At 47.6% G+C, this 21,240-nt stretch overlaps 1 long non-coding RNA gene across 1 annotated transcript in view; it reads right to left on the bottom strand.

Annotated features, from left to right (window-relative positions):
• Positions 1-579: 579 nt before the first annotated feature.
• The window catches only part of LOC109496200, a 34,272-nt gene continuing 13,611 nt past the window's right edge, over positions 580-21,240 (bottom strand). The window contains exons 2-4 of the long non-coding RNA XR_002739487.2: positions 4,257-5,546; positions 2,884-3,031; positions 580-989 (exon numbers count right to left, since the gene is read on the bottom strand). This is a non-coding gene — a long non-coding RNA (uncharacterized LOC109496200). The remainder of the gene's footprint in view (positions 990-2,883; positions 3,032-4,256; positions 5,547-21,240) is intronic.

Genomic DNA, 21,240 nt, shown 5'->3' with positions numbered 1-21,240 from the left:
TGGCAGAAAATGATAATATAGTATCTCCCCTTATCCACAGGGGATGTGTTTCAAGACCCCCAGTGGATGCCCATAACCATGGATAGTATTGAACCCTCTATATACCCTGTTTTTTCCTATACATAGATATATACCTATGATGCAGTTTAATTTATAAATTAGACACAGTAAGAGATTAACATTAATACTAAAATAGAACAATGATAACAATACACAGATAAAGGAGACTAGGGCATAGATTCTTAGTGATTATTTTGCTCTACTAGAATTTCTTTTCTTTCTGATGAAAAGTCACTATATTTTGGGGTATCTCTGTCTCTTCAGGCAAAAACAAGGCTTGGATGTATCTGTAAATATACTAGACAACTACTCATATACCCATGCAATGTGATGGGTGGTAGCTAATTAGCTGAGCTACTGGGCCTGGGAGTGAATCACTATATTCTAAATAAATGGGACCAAATCAGATTAGGTATCAGGGCATGGTACCCTGGAGAATTAGGGTAGGTCTGCCTTGTAGGGGACCTTAGAAACCATCGAATTCAGCCTAATAGCAAAGTAGAGGAGACTGAAACCAAAGAGGTTTAGTAACTGTTCTGAGACTCTTAAGAGGCAGAGCTGAGGGGGCAACCCACCGGTCCATGGATTCCATTGTTCTCTCCTTTTCTGTTCCTTGTTTCCTGGAGGCTGTGAAGGCAGATGGCAGTGAGTGATTCCAAAACACTGAGCTTACAAAGTCGGAGAAGAACTGAGTTTCTGAGCTCAACTCCTCTGCCGAACTGTGGGAAACCACCACTCATATTCCACTTGAAAACGATTCTGTAGGTCCCACTTTGGGACCTGAGGGGGAACGAAGGAAGCATGGTCATCAATCCGTGGTTCAACGTGCAAGCTTCAGTGATGGATTCTAATTGGCTGGTTAGTTGGTTGACGGAACTCTCTCTCTCAAAGGTGGCTCTTATGAAATGAGGTTCAGATGCCAGAAATCTCTTGGTATAATTTGGAGAAAGAAATTAGAATCACAGACATAGAAAAATGTTGGAGTACAATTATTACATAAAAATTATTCCCTAAACGTATTTTCCGAGAGAATCAAAAAGAAACTCCTCTCGCCAAAGCTTGTGTAGTGCAGAAAGAATCAGTATCACTGAAAAGTGGTCCAGTTGGGATTGGTGAAGACCGGGGATGCTGCAGAAGGCGCTGTAGCTGGTGGCCCTGTGCGCGTTGAGGATTTGGGAGGAGTGGTCACATAGCTGCCTTCAGCCCCCACAGGCAGTGGCTGGGCCATCAGCAGCTTGGCGGGGTGCTGCCCTAGTGGTCTGACCTTTGATGCACAGGGTGTCTAACCTGGCTGTGCCTCAGTTTCTTCTTTTGTAAAACAAAGCCACATCTCTCAAATTTTGCTGGGAGATGATATATGTAAAGTACTCACCATGGCACTTGGCTCATAACAACTTCTAGATAAATGGTAGCTATTATTAGCTGTCATTACGGGATTCTAGGGGTTCTCTCTCCTAACAGTAAGTTAGGAGATAAGGGGAGGCTTATTTTTGCTTCCCCTTCAGTCCCTCCCATCCCCTCTCTCCTCCTCTCCTCCTCTGCCTCCCTTTCCACTTTTAAGGATCCTCGTGAGTACATTGGGCCCACCCAGATTACTTGGATAATCTCCTGCTTTTAAAGCCATGCAATTTTACGTTCACCCCACCGACAGGAATCTGAGTTCCCTTTTTCCAGGGAACCTAACATTGTCATAGATTCTGGGGGTCGGGGGATGGATGTGGTGAGGGGGCATTATTTTGTTTGCCGTGCGCACCGATGAGGTGCACTGCTTTCGGCAAATCTCTTAACTCTTTAATTCTCAGTTCTCCCACGCGTCCTGCTGCAAGGATTAAATGAGACAAACGCGCCTCGGGCCCTTAGCACAGCGTCTAGCGCATAATAAGTGCTCAGCCTGTAGTGTTCTCTTTCCTTTGTCAAAAATAAACACATACACCCTCCGGAGTTCTGTAGAACTCCGGAGCCTGTATCGTATCCTGAACAGCAGTGCCCTAAAATGCTTCTTATGGCTAGGTCCTGGCCTGCTTTTTTTTTTTTTTTAAGTGGGCTCTACCCCCAATGTGGGGCTTGAACTCACAACCCCTAGATCAAGAGTTGCGTGTTCTACCAACTGAGCCGGCCAGGCACCCCTGACCCGGCATTCACAATGGAGGGGCAGCAAAGGCCAAGAGCCTGCCTGGTGCCTGGTCACATGCTCCTTCCCTGCTCTCTGGGCACCCCAGGCACACCACCCTTGAGGTTTTTGGCGCTTGGCAGTGATTGACCAGGGAAGGAAGTACTCTCTCGGTGTCCCCAGGGGGACAGATGAATCATTGAGTGTGGGCCTGGCAAACAGTTCATTCTTCTATGAATGGTGACAGATATTCAAAAGGAAATGGCGTTCAGTGCCCAGCGACTTGCCTTGGACACAAAGAAAACTACCAGAGAGAGATATTCATTGTTCCGGGTGCCCTCACATTCCTGATGTCCCTTGAGCTGGGACATGGGGAGGGAGGCCACTCTCAGTAGGCGGCTGGGGAAATTGAGGACTGAGGGTAGGTGACTTGACCACGGTGCCACAGCTTACCCGGGTCTGGCATTCTGACTTCCACCCCTGGGGCCTCTCCCCCTGTGCCCAGCCTTGCCATATGTAGCCTTCCCCCAGCCACTCAACAGCTAAGGATGTCACTTACATGACACCCCTTCTCCACTTTGCCTCCTCCTCTGTCCTGACCTCCAAGCAGAGGAGGTCGTTGCCACAGAGCGGCCCTGACCGTGAACCTGGGTAGCATCCCTTCCTCCCTAGCCTGGCGCTTGCCCGCACTCCATTTGGTACTTAGTACTTACTCTCCTACCGGTGGCTGTCTCCGGTTCGATTCTGCTCTCTCCTAATTCCTTGGAGAAGTGAATTCTTGCAAAGAGGAGAGAGCAGTAGGCAACCCTCCGTTTCATTGGTTCTCACCTGGGGCAGGATCCTCCCCTGTTCCCAGAAAACCTGTGAAAGTCATGGGGGGGTTGGGGGTATTACATTGGCTTGAGGGGGTCTCTGGCATTCTGTGTGTGTGGGGGGGGGGGGTGCTGATTGTCCTGCAGGGCGCCTGCAGTTCGATCACCACATGACAGCAAAGAACCGTCTCAAACAATGCCAACAGTGCCCTCCTGAGCCACCCAGCTCTAATTGGACACTCAGCTCTTGTTTGGACTGTTAGAACTCCCTTATTTGATGGATGATGTGATTTAGAACTCTTCCTCGGGTGACCAAAGCTGTTAAAGTTAAGAAGAGCCTCTTTTCGGGGCGCCTGGGTGGCGCAGTCGGTTAAGCGTCCGACTTCAGCCAGGTCACGATCTCGCGGTCCGTGAGTTCGAGCCCCGCGTCGGGCTCTGGGCTGATGGCTCAGAGCCTGGAGCCTGTTTCCGACTCTGTGTCTCCCTCTCTCTCTGCCCCTCCCCCGTTCATGCTCTGTCTCTCTCTGTCCCAAAAATAAATAAACGTTGAAAAAAAAAATTTTTTTTAAAATATAAAAAAAAAATAAAAAATAAAAAAATAAAAATAAAAAAAAGAAGAGCCTCTTTTCCCATGAAAATGAAATGACCGATTCCACAGCTTGTTACTGGGTAGCATGGGGGGGGGGGACAGAGAAATGGGGTGACAATGGCCGTCAGGAGCGCTGGTTCTGAAGCTGCCTGGTCTATACTGTGGCTTTGCCGTTAACTAGCTTTATGATCTTGGCAGCTCAGTCTCTCTGTGCCTCAGCCCTTACTTTTTGTTACATTAGGGACAAGTGTAGCTACCCCGTTTTGCTATGCCTGGCCCAAAGTAAGAGTTATTAAATCACTGCCATGTGTGACCTGGGGCAGGATATTTCTCAGCTCTGTGTCTGTCTCTTCTCATGTGAATAGGGATAATAATGCCTCCTTCAAAGTGTTTTTGTACGATCCAAGGAGAAAACACACGAGGAGGGCCAACTATAACACAGATCATGCTCCTAACAACCTCGTGAAGGTGTTACCCCCATTTTACAGGTAAGGAAACCGAGGCTTCAATAGAGGTTGAGTAACTCAGCCACAGGTACACTGCTATCTGGGATTTGAGCCAAGGCTGCCCGGTTCTAGATTCACTGTGTCCAACCACCATAACCATTAGCTTTTCTCTAGGCAGCAGCCAGAGCGATGCGTAGTAGCTTACGAGCATCCCTGGCTGGCAAAGAGACAATTCTGACCTTTAGCTGTGCCCCCCAGGCAGCCAGACGCAGGATTCCCAGCTCTCTTCCCAGAGCAACAATGCTGTGCGAGAGAATGGCTGGGAATTCAGAAACCTGGAGTCTGGCTCTCGCTCTGTTGTTTCCCTGGCCTCCGTGGGCAGGTCGGGCAACCACACAGGGCCTTAGCTTCCTTCAGGAGAAGGAGGCAAGGGTGCAGAGATGTTCCTGTGATAATAGAAAGCTGGAGAAGGGGTGTGCCTCGGGGTCCGACTGTCTCTGTTAGCAGGAACACCCCCCTGGGATGTCGTCATAATGTGACTTGCAGCAGAGCCAGTTTGGGGCTAAACCCTGGTTTCTCCTTGGACTGTGCACAGATAGGAGTGGGCTCCTGAAATCACAAAAGGAATCAGTGTGATACAGGGGTGCCCTCGCGAGGACCGGGCCGCAGAGGATGAGTATTTAAAAAGGCTAGTGGAAAGCACTACCGTGGAAGTGCAAGGAAGTTCACACTCCTGGTCTTCCTCTGGCCCCACATCAACCGTGATGAAGAGTGTTGTGGGGCTGGTGGTGGTAAGGGACACTGGCCATCGGATTAAGGCAGCGTGGCCAAGACTTGGAGTCAGACAGATGTGGGGCTAGGTCCCAACTCTGACACTTAGGAAGGGCTGAATGCCCTCCAATGAGATGTCTAACTCACTGTGCCTCAGTTTCTTCTTTTGTAAAATAAAGCCATATCCCTCAAAATTTGCTGAAAGATGATACGTGTAAAGTGCTCCCCACAGTGCGTGGCTCGTGACCACCTCCAGGTAAATGGTAGCTGTTATTGGCTTATTGGTTGTAATTATAGGATTATAATGGCTGAACATTAAGGAGATTAAGAGGAGGCTTATTCTTCCTTTCACCTCAGTCCCTCCCACGTACTGGTTTTATGTTATCATTTTAAGCCCACAAGTACGCCCCAGGCCACAGTGACCTATCTTCCAGTATCAGGGATGGCCCAGTCCTGAGGCCAGACCGTTTCACACCTGCCTCAGGGGCCCAGGACCAGAGGGGAGGTTTCCCCCTTGGAGTGGAGTTGGGTGGAGGGAGGGAAGGGGGAATTCTCCGTGCTCTGGAAGGTCAGCTTGTTCAGCGGGGGAAGTGATTCTCAAACTTCAGCAGGCATCAGAGCCACCTGGAAGGCTGGGTCAAACACAGCCCGCTGGGCCCTACTCCGGCATCGCTGATTCAGGAGGTCTGGGGTGGAGGCAGAGAATGCATTTCTACCAAGCTCCTGGGCTGGGGCTTCTCACGACGCAATGTGGCCCCCTGTAAGAATGGAAGCATATTAAATTAACACTATCGATGTGGTGGGATGGCAAAAAATGTCCATGCTACTGATTGGAGGGTTACACTTGGAGAATTGCTGAGTTAGAGCAGTTGAGGTGGGGGCAGATCTGGATTTCTCTTTCTTGGAGACAGTGGTTTGTTTTCTCTGAGTCACCTAAAGGGTCTCCGTGGGTTCTTCTAGTAACTACCACCGTCGAGTAGCCAAGATTGGGAATGGGGTCTGACACTGCGCTCAAATACACACTTTGAAGAATGGACCACTTCTGTTTTCATGGTGGCTGTTGGCAGGTTGGGATGACCTGATGCTGAGGTCTGGACAACCTGGTGACTTGGCCAGGTGCTCTGCTCCCTCAGATCTGCACACTGCCTGTTGTCCCCAGCACATGGCATGTGATGTCACTCGTCAGCTTAGCGTCAGATGTCAGTGTTGTTCTGATGTTCCATTCCTGTCACCTCCTGTCCCAGGCTCAACCACCTGACATAGCTGGGCACTTCTGGATATCTTCAGTAGAGATAACTCTGACTGTCCCGCATCACCTCCCCACCCCATCCCTCTGGCTGGTGTGCCAGTCAGCGTGTGAGGACGGCGGTGTTTTTCCATATACCTCTCCGGCTGCCTTATTGTAGGTACTAAGCCATTTCAGCAATAGAGATTCATTTCATGAAAGCACGATGTGACGTCCAAGTAAACGTCGGGCACAAGGGAAGATTTCCATCATGTGGAGCAGAATTGTAACCCTTCACACTTATAGCAGACCCTCGGCGCTGGAGCTCTGCACGCAGCTCTGCCATCAGCCAGCACAGTAGGGCTCTGCCTCTGGCAGTTTCTGCAGAATCGCAGATAAGCTGTTCCCATTTTTCTTCCGGCGCTGCGGAGAAATGACGAAAATCCAGGGCCAGAGTGCACAGACCAAATAGAACTGGCAAAGATCTGAGAGCTCATAGAGCCAGAGGGTGGCAAATAAGTTTTATTTTGTATAAATTGCTACTGATTGCGTGACTCAATTCGAGCTCTGGGAGAAATGGAGCCTTGATCATATAGTCGTATCTGCCTTGGGCAGAGGATGGGAGGGTGGCCACTGGTGGCTCATATATTGCCATCGCTGACCCCGCTCAATTCTGTTTATGGAACAGGAAACTCAGTCCCAATAAAATGAAAAGAACTTTCCCAGTTCACGTAACTTGTTAGCGGTAGATTCAAAAAGAGGAGCCAGGTTTTTTGACAGTAGTTCAAATACATGTCCATTCTCATAGGAAGAGAGACTTTGGAAATAAGTAAGCCTGAGTTCAAATCCCCAACCCATAATTTATCAGCTGTGTGACCCTGGGCTGTCACTTAATGTCTCTGTGCTTCAGTTTCCTCCTTTGGAAATGGAATAAAAACACCCACGTCCTTATTGGGAGAGTTAAATGTGACAACAGTACGCATTTACAACGGTAACTTGAATGTGTAGTTCAAGGCCTTATGCATAAATGTTTAATTTCTTTCCTTTTTCCAACAGAAACTGATATGCATTATTAGGATGACATCTTTGGGGGCAGTTTGCACACCACAGCAGTTATTTAATTGTGTAATTATAGGTCTGGCTTGTTCCCTTGTGAACTCAGGGTTTGGGATCAGATTATCTTCAAGATTCCTCCAGCTTAAAAATTGCTATGACTATAAATAATAACTTTAAAGGATTTTCTTTAGTTATTTCTATGAGTGGGTACTCGGTACATGAGCCCTGGAGGATTTTCTGGAGTCAAACCAAGGTCTTTGCAGGTGCAGAGCATTCTAATCTCTTCTATGTTGTGCAGCTCATGGCCTGAAACCTGGGTACGTCACACTCCATTGTACTAATGATTTTCCTTCCCAGCTGCCTGCCGGGGACATGAGCCTTGCAAGGACAGGAACTGGTCTGATCACTGCAGTGTCCCAGCACCCCACATAGCCTGGGTGGTCAGCCTAAGGTGGCTGACTTTATCTCTAGGTTTTTTTTTCTTTTCAATTTTTTACTTAAATTCTAGTTAGTTAACATCCAGTGCGATAATGGTTTCAGGAGTAGAATGTAGTGATTCATCACTTACATACAACACGCGGTGCTTCTCACAATAAGTGCCCTCCTGAATACCCATCACCCATCTAGCCCACCCCCCCCACCTCCCTCCATCAATCCTCAGTTTGTTCTCTATTTTTAAGAGTCTCATATAGTTTATTTCCCAGGGATTGAGGAGAGGTGTCCAAGGCTTAGCCATGCCTAGGGACTGGAACTTGCAAAGCCCGGAACTGAGTTAGTCTGGACCTCTGGGACTCTAGCCCCATTACTTGCTCTCGCAGCCTCTTGACTTTTCCATACATGAAACAGGGAAGCTGCTAAGTGACCCTCTGTCCTTGAGGCAGGAGCCAAACAGGCAATCTGGAAAGGCTGCTGCCTCTTTGGCAGGGAACTGGATGGAGCCACAAGACATTGGTATGAACAGCTGTACCTCCTCTGAGAGCCATTCCAGGTTAACCAAAGCATTCTGCCCGTAGGAGGAAGGCAGGGAGTGAGGAGAGAATGAGACCCAGAGAGCTGGGCTCAAGTGAGATTTATAAATAGGAACATGGAAACTCACGGAAGAAGCCAAGCGAGGCGGAGGAGACTGGGCAAGCCTCAGGGAGACCACTCTAAGACGTAAATAACTAACGAGAGAGAAGCCAGAGTTCTTGGAGACTTTTTGAAGGCCATTATGCAACTGTTTGCCCAGACTAGGATCACAAGCACCAAGAGGGATGGAAGAAAGCTATGGTGCTTACGCTGTTCCTTCCTTTATTTAGGTAACACTTACTCCTTGCCCGTGTACATGTGACAGTACTAGATACAGGGGAAAGAATCATTATTAAGGCATTGTCTCTGTTTCTAGATTGCAGAGACAAAGACACATAAATCGCTAAGAGAGGCAGTTGTAATTATCCCTATGCCACACATGCCCCACTTTGTATTATATTGTGTTTCTCATGGTGAACATCATTGTTTTTTCTGCCCAGAACCCCTCCGCTCCTCCGTGGAAATGCATCCCCTTCTTTTGGGAGTACTGTCCCCAGCCTATCCTAATCTGAATGAGAGCTGTATGTCTCGACCTCCCCGACCCTAGTAGTCAGGGGAATGTCACCGATTCAAGTCAGGGAAGTCAGAGCTCTTCCCTGGGATGGCTCTAACTGGAGCTAGGAGAACAGAAGCGTCCTTTCTCTCCGGAAGGAAGTTACAGTGGGAGCCACAGCTGCAGAGACAAGTTTCCCACCCAGGAAAGGTAGGCAGTTGAGAGGGTAAAAGTGACACAGGGAGAAGCAGAGATAGGACACGTGCACACACATGTACACACACATGCACACACGCATACACACATAGGCACGCACTTGTACACGCACATATACACACACAGAAAGAGGTTGAGAAGGAGGAGAGGTGGGCAGCCGAGGGCATTTGAGTCCCTGGTTTTACCTTCTGCCCTACTTCTCCAGTGGTTTAGAAATACCGGCAAAGAGCCTCCCTTTTTTTGTTGCAACCAGCTCCAATTCAGTGTCTGTCACTTAAAATAGGGGCACCTGACTAACATATGGGCTCTCTCAGGAAGAAAGGGAAGGCAATGACAGTAAATATGAGAGTTGGGCAAATGATCTCGCCTAATTCCCAAAATGACCTATGAGGTAAACCCATTTTTATGGTTAAAAAGAGGCAGAGGTTAAATAAGTTGCTGAGGGTCACAGAGCTAATAAGTGACCTCTACGCAGCAGGGGGTATGAGCACTGGGGTGTGGAGGCAATCAAGGTGAATGCTTTCCTTGCGTTCAAGTGGTTCCCAGGATTAAGCAGCAAACACATATGTTTGTACCTTATGGTAGGATTTTGAAAAATGAAGGAAAAATGGTAGAGAAAATTATTGACTTACACCGAAGCCTAACAGATGGGAAGGAGCTGACCACAGGAGGGAGGGGAGGGACTTGGCTCTCTCTCTCTCTCTCTCTCTTTCCCTGCACGAGCTGTGCACAGGTGCGCACACACACAATTTCATTTTTGAGTTGTTCGAGAGTAAGCTGAAGACACGATGCCCCCTTACTCCTACATATTTCAGCACGTATTTCCTAAACATAAGACTTATTCTCTTGCAGAATCACAGTAAAAATAATCACTATCTGAAAATTAAAATTGATACAATATTATTATCCAGTGTATAGTTCTTATGCATTTAGCTAGCTAGCTAGCTTATTTTCACCAGCTGTCCCAATCATTTCCTTTATAGAGAAAGTACATCGTGGGTCATATGTCGCATTCAGTGGTCATGTCTCCTTAGCCTCCTGTAATCTCAAACATTTAGTTCTTTCTTATGTCATTCGTGACATTGACACTTTTGAATAGTATGGGGCATTTAGTCTAAACCCCTCATTGTTGGGTGGGTTTATCCAATGTTTTCTGGAGCTTAGATTCAGGTTCTAGACTTTTGGCGGGAATATACAGAAGTACATTGTGTTCTGTTTAGTGAATGGTCTCAGGAGGCCCGTGATGTCTATTTCTCCCACTACTGGTGACATTAATTTGGTGAAGGTGATGTCGTTTTGCTACCATAGAGTTACTCTTTTTCGCCTTTGTGATGAATAATTATCTTTGGGGGAGGTTCTTCTTAAAGCCTCCCCCCACCAGTTTCAACGTCCATGTCAATAGCTGCCCAAATCCATTATGACGATAGTTGCCCAATGGTGGGTTTCTATTTCCAGCATTCCTTCCACACTCACTAGCTGGCTTTCTAATTTAAGAAGGATATTCCCCTTCTTTCCCAATTTTTTAAATTTATATCGGGATGGACCTGTGGATTCTTATTTTATTCTACGGCTTAATAATACATTACTACCACTACTTGTGGTAATATTCCAACTCTCCCAGGTTTGGCCAGAAGTGGCCCCTTCAAGCTGCCTTCTGTGTCATTTTGATAGATTCCCATTGTTCCTCAAAAACTTGTTTACTCTCTGGCCCATCGAGATGTTGTAGGTTGACAACAGCCACAGCACAATAGGAGCATCAGGACAGTGGTAGCTTTCCCCAAACTTCTTGTTCCTGAGTCTCTCCCGGTCCCCTCCCTCCCCGCCCCACGGCGGGATGTTCTGGGAAACTGAACAAAGTTCGTAAAATGGGGGTTTCTGACTCTTTGGCCAGAGATCTATCAACCAGCCCTCTGTGTCATCCAAGGGCCCCTCAGTCCAGGATGAGGTCATTGTTGGGACATTATGACATGCCACACACGCCCATCCTGCCCCTGCTGCCTGGATTTTCAAAGTCTTTGAGGCAAAGTCTCTGCCACTCTCTCCTCTTTCTCTCTCTCTCTCTCAAAAAAAATATGTTTTAGGGGCACCTGGGTGGCTCCACGGGTTAAGCATCCGACTTTGGCTCAGGTCATGATCTCGCGGTCCGTGAGTTTGAGCCCCGCGTCGGGCTCTGTGCTGACAGCTCGGAGCCTGGAGCCTGTTTCTGATTCTGTGTCTCCCTCTCTCTCTGCCCCTCCCCCACCCATGCTCTGTCTCTCTTTCAAAAATAAATAAAAACATTTAAAAATATATGTTTTAAATAATATGCATGTATTAGTTTGACTGAAAAATAACATGCCAGTGATATGGTCACAACTGCAATTTTTAAAAATGAAAGGTTAATAGTGATTATCATTAGCCCTATGGATAATCTATCTTCTTTCTGCTTTTCTCTGTTTTCACTTATTTCTACTGTGAGGATGTATTACATTTTAATGCAAAGATATCCATGTCCTAATTCCTGGAACCCATGTATGTTACCTTATATGGCAGAAAAGGGCTTTGCAGATGTGATGAAGGATCTTGAGCTGGGGAGATGACCCTGAATACCTGGATGGGCCCTAACTGCAATGACATGGGTGCCTATCACCAGGAAGCAGAGAGAGATTTGACTACAGAAGAGGAGAAGGCAATGGGACGGAGGCAGAGATCCGGAAGGTGCCACCACAAGCCACAGGATGCAGGCAGCTGCCAGGAGCTAAAATTAGTGAAGAGCAGGTTCTCGCCTGGAATCTCAAGAAAGAACCAACCCTACCAACATCTTCATTTTACCCTCGGAAGACTCACTTTGGAATTCTGGTCTTCCGAACTTTAAGAGGATAAATTTCTGTTGTCTTAGACCATCGAGTTTGTGGTAATTTGTTACAGTGGCAACAGGAAACTAGTAGAATGTTCCAGCTGAACTGGGCAGCTTAGGCTTGGAAATGTTCCACAGGAAACTAGCAGCCTGTGGGAAGGCAGGAAGGGAATTAAGAACTGATGGGAGAACATGAAGCCCTAACAATAATAAGATTGGAAAACAATTATGGTAGCCACCTGGGTTGGAGTTTGATCCAAAAGAGTTTGGCTTTTGTCTATTTATTTTGTAAATGAGGACATTGAGGCTCAAAATGGGACAGTGACTTGCCTGAGGTCACAGAGTAAGTGACAAAGTAGAGGGTAGAGCTTGGGCCCATTGGGCTCCGCCTTGTGTGATGGAGTAAAGAAGATGCTCTTTTGCTTTGGTTGCCAAGGCAACCCTAGCAAGGGTAGGGAGTCTGCCTTCCCTCCTTTCTTGTTGTTTCGGTCCTTTCTTATTTCAGAGACCATTCCCCACTGCTATCCAGGGTTTCTCTGGTGGCCTCTGTGTAAAACTCAGTGTTATAGAGGTTAGAAACCCTAGTTCAAGCAAAGGGAGAATTAATTGGCTCATAATTAGATAGTCCAAGGGATTCTGTGGCTTCAGGTATGGCTGGATCCAGGTGTTCCACAATTCCATCTCTCTCTTTCCATCATCACTCCTTTTCTGATCCCAGCTTTGTTTCATTCTCAAACTCTCCCCTCATGGTGAAAACAGACTCCAGCAAGTCAGGGTTTAATTGGTTATTACCGCTCTGAGTGATCTTAGAGAAACAGGTCCTCTCTCTCCCAGTACCCCTTTATCAAATCTTATGGGAGGATACTATTTGGTCTTGCATGAGACACAGCCCTCCCTGAACCAATCCCAGTGGTCTGGAGAGTTCTGTGTTCTGATTAGATGAGCCCAGGTCACTTGTCCATCCCTTTGGGATGGCATGGGGGTGGGGTACAGGGTACACAGAATTTATTCAAACAGCAAAGGAAGATATAGCCAGAAGAAGGAAGAGGGATGAATGGTGGATAAACAACAGATATTCATGCACCTATTGCTTTTTTGTTTTACTTTGTTTTGGTTTTTTATTTTGATGATATTCTGTCCCCGACTTACTCCTGCCCTGGTTTTCCACCAGCAAAGCTTCCAAGTCCAGGGTTTCATTCCAACGGATCTGATCTCTGACATGCCGTGGGGTCAATGCTTGGTAGCCGATGTTCACTACATATGCATTGACTGAAATATAAGTGAAGGTTTTCTTTCTTATTCGAACTGAGGAAATTTTTATTTTATGCGAGACATTCTGTTACTTCTACAGTCAGTCCTTGCAGACAGGGACCAGGCCTTGCTTATTTATGGGTTCACCCAGCAGGTAGCATTGTGCTTCTCACAAAGTAGGTGCCCAGTAAGTACCTTGTTGAGAACCTTCTTTGCCTCTTCTGATGCTATTCTCATCCCCACACCCTGCGCTCTGTCCACGCTGAAAGTCCTACCATTCTCAAAACCCCCGAGACCCTTACTCTGTGCTAAGATGCATTTTCCCTACTCAAAATACCCCCCACCTTCTTCAACATACCTAAGCTCCCTGAAAGCAGGGACCAAGTCTTTCTTGTTTATCCTGTGTATTTGTCAGTGTTCTGGCAGGAACAGATGCCACACTCAAATCAAATAGTTTGAGGTGAGTTTAATGAAAGGACCATTTACGAGGCATGGGCAGGATCTACCCCATCGGGTCTGAAAGAACAGGTGAAGGCATCTGGAACTCAAAGAGAGAGCCATGTGGAACGGGCCACCTGGCAGGAACCATGGCCTTTGGTGGAGAGATCCAACCAATCATAGGCAACCCCTTAGGGACATTGTATGGGCTGATGTTTGTGTCCCCCGTCCCCAAATTCATATATTGAAGTCCTGACCCCTAAGGTGTTAGGAGGTGGGCCTTTGGGAGGCGATTAGGGTTAGATGGGGTCATGAAGGTGGGGCCTCACAATGGGGTTAGTGCCCTTGTAAGAGTCAGGAGAGAACTTGCTTCCATTCTGTCCATTCATTCTGCCATGTGAGGACAAAGAGAAGGTGGCAACTTGCGACCTAGAAGGGGGACTTCACCAGAAGCCCCCCATGCTGGCACCCTGATCCCAGACTTCCAGCCTCCAGAGCTGTGAGAAATATCTATAGTACATAAGCCACCCAGTCTACAGTATTTTGTTATAGAAGCCAGAACTGACTGAAACAGCCGCGTTCTAGTAAATACATGCCTGACCTCATTCTTCTTCCACCTGCTAATCTCCTGTTGGTACTTCTTACTTGCTAAACCCAACCAGAGGCCAAAGGGCAAAGCAGCCTGTTGATGCAGTCCCTGGGTCAACCTCCTGGGGCACAGAGCAGGCAGGAGAAGTGGCCAGGAAATCTGTGGGAGGAAACAGAAATTACCCACTACACCCTCACATCTTCAGTACTAAGCACAGCGTTGCCAGTGAATCCATTAATTCATTCATTTGCCCGATTCATTTCTGAGCTGAAATGCCGCCTCCTCTTAGAAGCCTTCCCTGATGTCCCCAGACAGAGCTTTCCTTTTTGCTTATTCCGCTCTTTTGAGCACTTCCTGTGAGTTATCACAAATCAACTCTCACAAGTCTGCCCCCTCCGTGAGGCCCCACATGAGCTCTCTTAGAGCAGGGATGGCTTATTGATCTGGACATCCCCAGAGCTTAACACAGGAGGCCGACTCAGAGCTCAGAAGGTGCTCCAGAAGTGAAGGACTATGTGCGTGATTTGTTGAATCGATCAATGCGAAGGGCTTGCCTGCAGTATTCCAGTCGCCGGCCTCAAGGTCGATAAGGAGGCACATGGTTTTGGCACGGCTGTGCACAGGCACCAGGGCGCCTGTAGCATGGGAGGCTGCAGAGGGATTGTGGGACCGAGAGCTTGCGGCTGGCTGTGGCAAACATTGGCGGCATGGCCCTACTGAGAGCCATGACTGGGGTCAACAGACCTCCGTCCTCTGTCAGAGTTCTAGCACATGCAGGCAAGAGGTAGTGCACTGTGGTGGTTGAGAGAATGGCCATTGGATCCAGTCTACCTGGGCTCTCATCCTGCCCCTGACACTAACTTCTAGCTGTGTGACCTGACACCAGGTACTCAGCCCATCCACAGAGTGGGATGACACAACGGTCTGGTCCAATTGTAGGGACTAAAGGTAAATTTATATAAGGTTCCAACGACAGGATTAAGCCTTTATTTATACAGATTTTAATTTAGGTAGGACAATTCCCAACTTACAGGTGGGAGAACTGAGGCACAGAGTAGCTAAACAAATTGTCCAAGGTCACACAGCCACTAGGAGGTGGGACCAGTATATAAACCCAGGCCTGTCGGTCCTAAGTGAACAGCTGGGCCATTTGTCTCACTCCGAGGTGCATGCTCTTAAAGGATATTGTTACAGCTGGGAAGTGGAGGGAAAGAGGAACGATGTGAGCCTGTTTAAAACTGGAAGTTTCAGGGGCGCCTGGGTGGCACAGTCGGTTAAGCGTCCGACTTCAGCCAGGTCACGATCTCGCGGTCCCTGAGTTTGAGCCCCACGTCAGGCTCTGGGCTGATGGCTCAGAGCCTGGAGCCTGTTTCCGATTCTGTGTCTCCCTCTCTCTCTGCCCCTCCCCCATTCATGCTCTGTCTCTCTCTGTCCCAAAAATAAATAAACGTTGAAAAAAAAATTTTTTTAAAAACTGGAAGTTTCATAGCAGGAAGAATGAAGATGACCATATTGCATTGGCCAGAAAGACCTGACTGCAAGAACGTTTTAAATTCCCATTTTTCTAAGTATCTTCTCCTTAAACAAGGTAATGTAGGTGAATCAATAATAATTAGTTCCCTTTCCTCAGACCAGCTTCCAGAAATAAAGACACTAACTGGAAGAAAGCCTGCATTTCTGATGTTACGTCCTTGAGGAAAATAGACCAATGAGAATCAGGCACTGATTTTGAAGGGCAGGAGGGATGGGAGGAGGAACAACCTAAAGCTGTGCTACCCAAATTCTGGTCCTTAGACCAGAAGTGTGGGCAGGATCTGGAAGTGTGTTAGCAATGCAGAATCTCAGCTTCACCCTAGACCTAGTGAATCCAAATTTGCATCTTAACAAGTTTCCCTGGTAATTCAGATGCACTTTAAAGTTCGAGAGGCATTGTCCTAATACTGGTGCCTGGGTCCTACTCCTGAAGGTTTAAAGCAGTTGGTCTGGCATGTAGCCTAACATTAGGATTTTTCAAAGCTCCCCCGGCGATTCTAAGGAGACAAACCCAGGAGAAGAGGCACAGCATACTGTTGGCATAGCGACTGTTATCATCAGCATACTGTTACTCTCTTGGGAACTTCAGACATCCAAGGTGCTCTGCTTTTCATTGGAGATGCTCACACCGTCTTGCACTAGTCCAGCAGGAGCACCAAAGTGCCTGTGCCACTCGCTAGCTGCCGCCATTTTGCAGAATGCAATGGACCAGAGCCACCTCGCCATGAAGCACAGACAGAGATTTGGAGAGAAGGAGTGTTGGGACCTCCTACTTCTGCCGTTGTCCCCTACACCCAGGCAGTAGGTCCAGTTTCTAATGTTTAAAGGCTTCTTACTGAGGTGTTGGTTTGGTTGACCGATGGGGGTATGTCAGGCAGGATTTAGGTAAGTTTTAGGCTCAGGGTTTATGAAACTACAAATCCTTCTGGAAGAGGTCAGAGAAAAAAACTGCTTTCTGTCAACCAGACAAGGGATACATTTTCTCTTTTCTTTGTGCAATAGGTTTATTTATAAATTGAATAAGGAAACAGGAGACAGAGACAGACCTCACGGAGTGGAGTTAGAAGGAGTTAAGACTAAAAAGCAGAGGATCAACCGCCAGCCAGATATCTGCTGCTGGAAACATCTAAGAACAGCCCACCCAAATGTTTACTCAGGGCAGATCATTGTTCTAAGGGATTTGCAGGAATTACTTAATCCTCATAATAGCCCTCTGATGTGGGAACTACTATTATACCTTCCTTACAGAGACCACCACTGAGGTTCTGAGAAGTTGAGGTTGCTCAGCTGGTAAGGGCTGGAGCTGGCCTTCCCACCCAGGCCTCCCACTGTCTCCCAAGACCACTGCCACCGCCACTGAGAAATAGCATGCAGGATTCTAAGAAGGGATCATTTTAATTCTGGGAAGATGGAGTGATGGTTTTTCAAAGGGGCCAAATGGGAAGAAGAGTATTGACCGAGAAATAACGTGGAAGTTACTCTTCAGTCCAGGCCACATTTGGAAGAGAACAACCTGTTCCTTGACTTAGACGAGTCTTCCTACAGGGACAAGGGAATGTCCTTGTGGTCACCGACTTAGCACAGTTTCACTTCAACAGGGCCAGTGGGGTCCTAAGTTCCTGAGAACAAACACTCCATTGCTTTTCGCCATTAGTATGTAACTGCTGTTAAGGTCAAAGGGGCCGGTCAGTGATGACAAAAAGAAGAATTCTGAGGTGCTTGCATGTCCCGTGCATGTTTTGCAAGTTTTTTTTCAACCAGTGTTCACGGAGTGGGTACCTTTGTCACACCCTATATTTTGTGTGTTATAGACATTATCCTTCTCATCCCTGAGGAGTGAGCAGAGTATCCATTGCAGAGATAATAACACTGAGTGTCAATGAAGACCAGAATCAGGTTTCTGACTTCTGATTCCAGAGATTGTCCTCTTGACTAGGTCTCATCCTAACTTTACAGTCCAAGGGTTTATTTATTTTTGCTTGCTTTTGTTTTTGTTTTTGTTTTTGTTTTGAGAGAGAGAGAGTGGGTGCGTGTGTGCAAGCCGGGGAGAGGGGCAGAAAGAGAGAGAGAATCTCAGGCAGGGTCCATGCTCAGCACAGAGCCCAACGCACGACTCCATCCCATGACCTGAGGATCATGACCTGAGCTGAAAACAAGAGTCAGATTGAACCTACTGAGCCACCCAGGCACCCGTCCAGTCCAAGGGCTCTTAAACTTCAGTAGACGTCGGATGCATTTGAGGAGTTGGTTAAAAAGCAGATTCCTGGGCCCTTCCTCCAAGAGATTCTGATTCTGGACGCCTGGAGTTGGGCCCCAGAATTTGCACATTCGATGGTAAGTCCCAAGTGACTCTAACTCCAATGGTCTGAAGACAGGGGCTAGTGGTTCCTGCCCCGCCCTCAACTTCCCCCAGGCCCAGTCCCTGCCTCAAGAGCCCCACATCCCAATCGGAGGAAACAGATACACAACCAATTATTAGCACAGACCATTGTAACTGCTAGAAGGGGGGATACGTCATAGGAAATTCAGGCATCAGTGGTCCAGGGAGAAAGAAACAGCAGAGGGGGTGGTTACAAGGCACAGGTGGGGGTGCAGCACGAAAACCAGCAGAAGGAAAGGCCTTCCCAGCACTACGTTGACCCCACGTACTCCCTTTCTGAACACAGGCTTCCTGCCCTTTCCCCTAGCACTGCCCCACCCAACTCCCACCACCCACCCACATCCCACTCAATGATTAACTCCTGTTGGCTGGATCTTGCACAGGCCTCTGAAATCCATTCATTCTTCACCCCATGCTGTTCTGCCCTTACCTGAATGCCTTCCACCCTGTTCCCTGCTGTGCATGTGCAAAGCCCTCTAAAGCCCCACCCCCCCCCACCCCCCCCCCACCCCCCCCCCCCCCCCCGCTCCCCTCTGATTCATTGTCTCCACAGTATCCAGAGTGATCTTTTGAAAATGCAAATCAAATCACATCACCCCGCTCCCATTTTAAGTAGGGCTTCTCTACAAACTGGGCCCCCAACCTTTAAATATCCTGGTCTGCAGGGCCCTTCACAAATCTGGCCCCGATTATTTGGAAGCTGTGTTGCTTACACCCTTCCCTCCAGCAAAGCCCCATGCAATTCCTGACGCCTGTTCCTTCTCCCTGGCCTTTTGCATATACTGTTCCCTCTGCTGGGAACATCATTTCCTCTTTCCATCTTGGTAATTCATGGAGCTTCCTTCAGGGCTCTGCCTGGATGCCACTTCCTCCAGAAGCCTTATGATCCACCAGTGAGGTGGGCACCCATCCTCTGTCTCCCACAGTCCCTGCGTGTTTCTTCTTGCACTGATCACTCAGCACCCTGCATTTTACCCGCCCACTGCTGTCCATTCCCCACAGCACTATAAACCCCATGAGGACAAGGGCCCCACGGATTATGACCTTCCTGTGTGCCGAGCCTTGAATGGCTCTGCTCAGTCTGTGCTTGTTTTATGCTGAATGGACAGTGTGGGATAAGAAGTGGCAATACCAGAGCTACCCTCACTGCTTCAGAACAGTGTGACCACCACTTACATCCCATGAGCCTCACTTTCCACAGGTGTAAAAGTGGAGCTAATGTTTCCTACCCCAACGGCTGGTGTGGGAATTGAAGACAAAAATATGCCTCAGGGGTCCAGTACAGCATCTGGTGGGGGAAAAATACAAAACGAATAGTACTGAAGACACGAGGGTTGGGTCCAACCTGGGAGAAGAGGAAGTTGGATAGTCATGCAGCTCATCCAATCATGTCTTCATTCATTCAACATTTAGTGCCTGCTATGTGCCAAGCACTACTCTAGGCACTGGGGATACAAATAGGAGTAAGTCCTCCAATGGTTCATGGTCAAATGGAGGAGAAAATGAGGCAGGTTTTGGAGACACCAACAATGCAGGCTGAATCAGGAACATCTCATGGTTTGGCCCACGGGTACGAAGAAGGGTCTCTGAATCCCCAGGCTGCAGCAGGTGGGTAAATTCCAGCCCCCACCGTGTGGTTTCATTCCTCCTGGCCTTATCTCTTGTCATTAGTTTGGCTCAAAAAAAAATGGTGGACGTGAGCCCATAGCTACCATCTTGAAGAACCTTGTCAATTAACAAGAAGAAGGAGGAGGAAGAAGGTAAGAGGGTGAGGGAGAAGAAGAGGAAGGAGAAGGAGGAGAAGGAGAAGAAGGTTGCTTTCATAGAATGAAATCTTAACTATTTACCAGATGTTACATCAAACACAATGCATGGATCATCTTATTCAATTTTTTTTTTTAAGATTTATTCCCTTTTGGGTGTAGGCACTGTGGGGTGGTGCTGACTACAGAGATTTGGAATGAGGGTGGTTTTTTGGGTTTTTTTTTTAGTAAACTCTATTCCCAACCTGGGGCTCAAACTCATGACCCCAAGATCAAGAGTCGCATGCTCTCTTGACTGAGCCAGCCAGGTGCCCTTGGATCATCTCATTCAAATATGAAGTAAACTTTTGGGGGATACACTAAGCCCTGACATCAGCACACCTAGACCGAATTTCAGGGTGACTTGGAGAAGTCACCTAACCTCTCTGAGCCTGGGTTTCTTCCTCATTTTTTAAGGAGGATAATAATGGTACAACAGGGCACGGCACATGTCAACAACAGTGTTTTCTTGAACTGAACTGAAGGTTGTGAGTGTTTGTGTCAGGGAGACTCCCAACCACCTTTCTCTTTGAGAGACCCTTGGTGTTGCTTCAGCTTCGAGAGAGGCTGTTAGTTCTCAGATGTCGGCTGGCTGTGCAGCGGCCTTGCGTGCTTTAGTGGGGGCCTTAGTGGACTGCAGGAGAAAAGAAGGGATCAGACTTTTTTTATTTTGGAGCAATGAGCTAATTGACATTTCTCAGAATGATTTCTAAGCCTTTATGAAGAATTCAATGCCCTGTGCTAATAAAGAGAAATGAACATCACACGGGAATGACTGTGGGCACAGGTTTCGAGCTCATCCTGAATCTGGGCTCCGGGAGCAATCTACTTGCCTGACACGTTTTGTTTCCTTTTCTGCCTGTCTTCCCCCTGCCTTCCAGTGCAGAGACTAAGAAAATCTCCAAGGAGAGGAAGGAGGTTTAAGCTGAGATGCAATTAGAAGACCAGTTTTCATCACTGAAGGTCTCACCTTCTTTTTATATATTTTTAAAGTTTATTTATTTATTTTGAGAGAGAAAGAGAGAGTGCAAGTGGGGGGAGAGCAGAGAGAGAGGGAAAGAAAGAATCACAAGCCTCGGAGCCCCACAGCGGGCTTGATCTCACGAACCACGAGATCATGACCTGAACCGAAATCAAGTCAGTTGCTCAACCGACTGAGCCACCCAGGCACCCCATGGAATGTCTCACTTTCTGATAATTACAGTTTATTTTCTATTTTTCCCTCACATTATTATCTAGGCCCCATGAGAGTAACGACTTTGGTTCACGGCTGTCCCCCAGGGCACCAAGCATAGCGTCTGGCAATAAAAGCACATGGTCCATAAAAATGTGTTGAATGAATGAACGAATGACATACTAGAGTAGTTGTTTTAAACACTGACCATAACTCAACAACACTGTGGACTTTAAAAAGAAAAATCTGGGGTGCCTGGGTGGCTCAGTCACTTGGGCGTCCGACTTTGGCTCAGGTCATGATCTCATGGGTCATGGGTTTGAGCCCTACGTCAGGTTCTGTGCTAACAGCTCGGAGCCTGGAGCCTGCTTCAGATTCTGTGTCTCCCCCT

The sequence above is a fragment of the Felis catus genome, chromosome F2 (genome assembly GCF_018350175.1).
Source record: "Felis catus isolate Fca126 chromosome F2, F.catus_Fca126_mat1.0, whole genome shotgun sequence".
Taxonomy (NCBI): Eukaryota; Metazoa; Chordata; class Mammalia; order Carnivora; family Felidae; genus Felis; species Felis catus.
The sequence above is the reverse complement of the archived record's forward strand: the minus strand, read 5'-3'. Positions and strand labels throughout refer to the sequence as shown.